General features: G+C 43.5%; 1 non-coding gene across 1 annotated transcript; it reads left to right on the top strand.

Annotated features, from left to right (window-relative positions):
* Window positions 1–1,703: 1,703 nt before the first annotated feature.
* TRNAF-AAA (transfer RNA phenylalanine (anticodon AAA)) lies at window positions 1,704–1,776 on the top strand. Its single transcript has one exon. It is a non-coding gene; the product is annotated as a tRNA-Phe (tRNA).
* The last annotated feature ends 4,365 nt before the right edge of the window (window positions 1,777–6,141 follow it).

Below are 6,141 nucleotides of genomic sequence, written 5' to 3' on the forward strand. Positions count from 1 at the left end.
TACAGGAAGCCCCAGAGCAAAGATGCCCCTGAGAGGAGCCCCATGTTAGGCAGAAATGGTGAGGTCCCTGTACTATGTCCTGCTCAGTCACTAGCTTGGCCACCCTCAGAAGGCGTTAACTGTCAGCTGGAGGTGACAGCTAATCAGACTCCCAGCAGCCAAAGTGGGTCCTTTCTAGAAGGTGGATCTGAGCTGTTATCTGCATCTCCATGTCTGCCACAGGGACTGTCTCTGAGGGAGGCGGTGGAGGAAACCACGATTTTGAGAACAGGGCTAGGAATTTGGTTGTGCCCATAAAAGATCCAGTGTGAAGTCATATTAGGCATCCTGTCTGGGGAATTTGTCCTCCTAAAAAGATGCACAACGTGAGAGCTGTGAGTTCAGTTTTATTTGGAGTTTACTGAACACTATAGCCCGGGAGACAGCCTCTCAGGCAGCTCTGAGGAACTGCTCTGAAAAGATGAGGGGGAGGTCAGTATATACGTGATTTTGGTGAAGGGAGTACGTGCAACCAAGTACACGTCTCGGTAGAAGGTTGCTGCTAGTCATGAGGAGACGGAAATATGTCTCCATTCATGACTTTGGTATTTTTCTTTTTTTTTCTTTTTCAGATTTATTAGGTAAAATTATTACAGTTTGAATGCACATACACATTATGTTGCATGTAAATACATATATACAGTATACTGCACTTTTTTTTAGTTTACATATATGTACTGATCATTGTTTCTAAGAACAGATTAGAGCTTTAGCTTTTAAAACTTACATAGATATCAAAGGAATAAAGCCAACTACAAAATAAGAATCAGCAGAATGTGTTTCTCCAACCATAATGGACAGTCAAATTTGTTTACATGTATTCAAGAAATCAATCGTCTAAATTATAAATAAATGGTAGTTCATTTTTGTCCTTATTATTTTTAGATTCCTTATATAAGTGATGTCATATGGCATTTTTCTTTCTCTTTTTGGCCCACTTCACTTAGAATAATGATCTTCAGGTCCATCCTCATTGCTGCAAATGGCATTATTTTATTCTTTTTTATGGCTGAGCAGTGTTCCATTGCATATATGTACACTTTCTTTATCAAGTCATCTGTTGATGGACATTTGGGTTGTTTCCATGTCTTGTTGACTTCAGTGTTTTTCTAGGTATGAGAAGATGCAAGAAATTGCATTCCTAAAATTTTCTCTTGAAAATATTTAACTATCTGAAGGGCTATTCTTCCATATTTTCCCAGAGCACAGAGTGCCTCATTCCTGATCCCCACCCTGAACTCCTTAAGGGTCAGGAACTTCAGTGGCTAATGACTCAATCCTTGTAGAGCTGAATGGTGAGTGACATTCTTTAGTTTGCAATTGTAACTCACTCTACCCCCAACTCTTCATTAATTTTTTGGTGCAATGGCACTGTGAGGGAAAGAGGGTAAGGCAGCTGTGGAAATGTGGCCTTCCTCATCTGCCCTTGCCCTAAGCCTGTGTCCCAGCAGCCATTTGAAACCACGCAAGGGCTAGAATCCTGGAGTTCCCAGGAGGGACGAGAGCAGAGAGCACGGAGGCCCAAGATGAAACCAACTGCTCCTTGAAAATAAACACCCTTCACCATTAGCACCCCTTTTCAAGTACAGCAGAAGAAAGCAGTCCTGGGCAGGAGGAACAAGAGAAACTGATGCCTGTCTTGTAAGAATCTTTGCCTGCTAGTGGGAGGGGATAGCTCAGCGGTAGAGTGCATGCTTAAAATGCAGGAGGTCCTGGGTTCAATCCCCAGTACCTCCATCAAAAGTAAATAAATAAACCTAACTATCTACCCCCGACGGAAAAAAAAAAAAAAAGAGAGAGAACCTTTGCCTGCTGCTGTATAGCATTTCTGAAAAGAACCTGTACACACACTGAGTGGATGATTTCTGAATAGAGTTTGTGAACAACTGCCTAAATACAGGGAAATCAGTTAAAAACTGAAAAACCAGAAACTGAATAAGCTCTATGACAGAGTTATGAGATTCTAGATAGAGCAGTATCTCACAAAATTAATACACCATCACATGGAAATAGGCAAAGACCAGGTCAGTCCCTGGCACCTACAGACACAGTCACTGCTTTCATTTTATCTTGTTGTTTTGGTTGTTTTGTGGGGTTTTTTTTTTAGTAAATTTGTTGCCAACATTTAAGAATCAAATATTTCATAGTAAAATCCAGATTTCTACCTTCTGTTTAAAATTCCTAAGATTTGGCAACGGCCTTGTCAATGCCAAATATGATAAAACTGAATGAGCCTTAGGTCTGCAAGCTGCAGGTCAAAGGAATCCACCAGTCCCCATTGGCTCCCAGCCACTGAGGCTAAGGCATGCTGCCTCTTGTCACACTTACACCACCCACCAAAAGTTTAAACCATTCTACATACGATGTAGAAGAGGGTAGGGCAGCAGGTAAATTCACTTTAGAAAAACAAATCCATCAAAACTCGTTATATCTTTCTTAAGGTCATTTGACCATAGCCATCAATTTAAAACATTTGACCCAGGATACAAATGTACTTGCACCAATACAAAATATACATACATCCAAGGTTGTTCATTGTAGCGTTGTTTGAAACAGCAAAACACTGGAAGCTACTTAAACGTTCATCAGTAGGAGACTAACTAAAGTTATGGAATATCTACATAATAGAATACTGTACAGCTATTTTTAAAAGGGAGACAGAGAATAAAGTAGATCTATTGTGTACCACTCAGAACAGTCTCCAAGAAAGTATTTTAAGAAACAAAAGAAAACACGGGGAGGGGATAGCTCACGTGGTAGAGTGCATGCTTCCCATGCACAAGGTCCTGGGTTCAATCCCCAGTACCTCCTCTAAATATAAAATAAATAAAACTAATTACCTCCCTCCCCCAAAAAAACACCAAAAATAAAAGAAAGAAAACAACAAGGTCCTAATGTATAGCACAGGAAACTACATTCAATATCTTGCAATAACCTATAATGAAAAAGAATATGAAAAGAATATACATATATATATATATATAGAACTGAATCACTATGCTGTACAGCAGAAACTAACACAACATTGTAAATCAACTACTAAAGAAAAAATGAAAGAGAGAAATGGGGAAAAGGAAGAAAGAAAAGAATCAAGCAATTTATAGGACAGTATGTGTAGTGTCATTCCATTCATGGGAAACATTTTTAAGGGAAAAATGCATATAAATGCATAGGAAGCTTCTGGAAGGATATATAAGACCAAGAGCTATATGGGGAGCAAGTAGAAGAAGCATAGGGTCGAGTGACTTTTTTACTTTTCACTTTGTAACCCTCTGTCTCTTTTAAAAATCATAAAAATGTATTTTCTGTAATTTAAAGGATACTTTAATGATTACACAAAAATGCACTGATGCTGAAAGTAAAATTCCACTTCAGAGAAAATTAATTTCCCAGAAAACTGTCATTCTCCAACAATGTCAGAAAAATTAAGTGTAGCTATTCAACATTGACAATAGGTCAGGTTGTCATGACTCACTCTGATTTCACATATGGAAATAAAACTGCCTACCTCACTGGCTTAGACGTCTTCAATAAAATTTATAAAAAGCAGCCAAGAGTCCCTGGTGCTTAGTAAGTGTTCAGTAAAATTCACTATTATCACACAGCCCTCCCACACCAACCAATCCTGACTTGTGTCAGTGATGCATGAGTCAATGACCAATGCGGAATGGCCACTGCAAAATGCAAGACCTAAATTCCATCCCAGGTGACTTTCCCTCCACACTGCACTCAGCCCTTGAAGAAGATGGAAGTCTAGTCCTCAGTCATGGAGGCCTTTCCACAAACACCGCAGATGGTGCCACCTCCACACAAGAACAATCCCATTACCTATTAAAGTTCCCATTTCGAAAAGACTCCTACACGCATATGTATTTCCCCCGAAGATTTCCTACCCCCGTCTCCAATAAGCCAGCCTGGGGTGGGAACTAGAGATTCCCACACTTCTTGCCTTCCTTCTAGCCTTTTCCATTCACAGATGCCTTCCCTAATGCCCCCTGTGCTCTCCCAAAAGAAATGGTGCTGGAGACCAAATATTGACGCTGCCCAGACAAGGAGGGGTCATGAGATGTTCACGAGCTCTCAGGCCAGAATTCTCTTTTCCCAAAACCCTTTGCTCTTGTGGGTGTGGTCTCCCTCAGCCTTCCTACCCCAAAACTCAGCCCCTGGATCCTGCTGCCCACCTCTGGGCAGGAGGTGAAGAGAGATCAGATAGGCCCTGCAGGCCTGTCCCTTTGAACCAAAAGCCAGAGAGGCTCTGCTTGGGTCCTTCTACATCCCCTCCCCCAGCCCCGCACACAGGTGGGGAACGCTGGGAAGGGTTCCCACAGTGCATTAGCTTTGAGCCGGTCAGGAGGAAGAGTGTCATGCTATCCAGCCTCTGTTGTCAATAATTCATGAGGTTCAGACTGAGGGGCACCAGTCAGAGAGTCAGTTTTCCCCAGACATAGGGAAATTTAGACTCAAGCTTTCTTATCTCATCGGGATGTGCTGAGTCCTGCAGCTGTAACATCTCATTTGAGAAATAAACTATAAATCCAGTGCATGCTTGTTCTATCACTCACTACTCATACACCCCCTTCTGAATGCTGAAATCCTTTTTAGCTGCTCAGCTGTCCTACACATACACTAAATGAATCTTTAGCAAGTCTGAATTTTATTAAACAGCGATTCCCAGAACTGAATTTCACAGACCAGGATTCTCTCTCCTAATTGTAGGGACTGACATCGAGTTGCCAGACGGGTGATTTCACGAACTAACAACACTTTTCTCAACCTACCCGTCTGCTTCCATCATCTTCTCTTAACAAAAAGACTAGCACCAAAAAAAAAAAAAAAAAAAAGGAGCAATAGCATGTCCCAGAATAAAGGACTATCTGTTAAGTTAAATATGCTCAGCTTTATGAAACTGACTATGTTGTCTTTATTTTTCTCTTTTTGCCTTGAACTAGTGAAAACTTTGCCAGAGATCAGCACAACTTCTCAGTCCAGCATTTGGAGACCACTGGGTTAAACCAGTTCAGGCTGGCACTGGGTCTGGTGGGGCCTTTCTACAGTATATCATAAGCCATCTAGATTTATTAATTCTCCCAGAAACCCAGGAGGGAGATCATTTCAGTCCACTTGGCAGAAGTAGAGGCTGAAGTCTTGGATGCAGAATTTATAGCTGGAGAGGACCTTATCCATCATCTACTCCAGCATCCTCAGTTTGGAGACGAAGAGCCTGGCCTATGGCGGCAATAATAATTACTCTAAGGTGGCAATAATTACTAAGTGTTTAGTAGTTTACAGCTTATAAAGTGCTTTTATATCCAACCAATATTTTTGAACTAGGATGGAGGCTAAGACCTGGGGACATAGTGATTACGGAGAACTTGAGTGCTCCTGAGTTCTCCATATTTCTACCACTGACTGGGGGACACTCTAGCCTCCCTGCCACCACTCAGGCCTGAAAAAGGAGATGTCCTCTTGGGATGGAGGGTATAAGAGATCCTGTCCAGTCAGGATCTTTATCTCCACACACTGGTTCCCACTGGTGGTGGGAGTCTGCCCTCCAGGCCTGTGGGAATGGAGGAGATCTTGAGCCAGAGTGAAGGGCAGTGCCGGCCTAGCCCAGCTGCTCCCCAAAACATCTCTTAGGCTCCTCCACCCTCACCTGAGACCCTCATGTGGTGGATTCCGTGGGGACCACGGGCCGCACGCCCAAGGGCAATCTCAAAATATTCACCCTTCTGTGGCTTGTTTCATAGGTAGATCTGAACTTTCATGGAAAACGAAGTCCATCTTGACGTTCTGGAAAGTAAAAGCAACCCACTCAAAGTCTTCTCTCCCCCAAGAAAAGAAGTGGGCAAGCAGATGTAGAAGGAGGGGTGGGGGGACAGGGGATTCTGCGGGTTCCCGAAGATGGGGGCAGCCCTACTGGAAACCTGAACCTACAGCACTGTCCCACACAGGCTGGGGAGGCCGGGGCGCCGCGGTCACAGCCGGCAGGGGGCGCCCGCGGCCACAACTGGCCCCCGGCGCAACGGGCCGGTGCCGAGGGGGACGAGCCGTCCAGACCTCCGGCTGGTGGGGGGTGGGGGGGGGGTGGGGCGGGCAGGGAGC

Source organism: Camelus dromedarius, chromosome 5 (genome assembly GCF_036321535.1).
Source record: "Camelus dromedarius isolate mCamDro1 chromosome 5, mCamDro1.pat, whole genome shotgun sequence".
NCBI lineage: Eukaryota > Metazoa > Chordata > Mammalia > Artiodactyla > Camelidae > Camelus > Camelus dromedarius.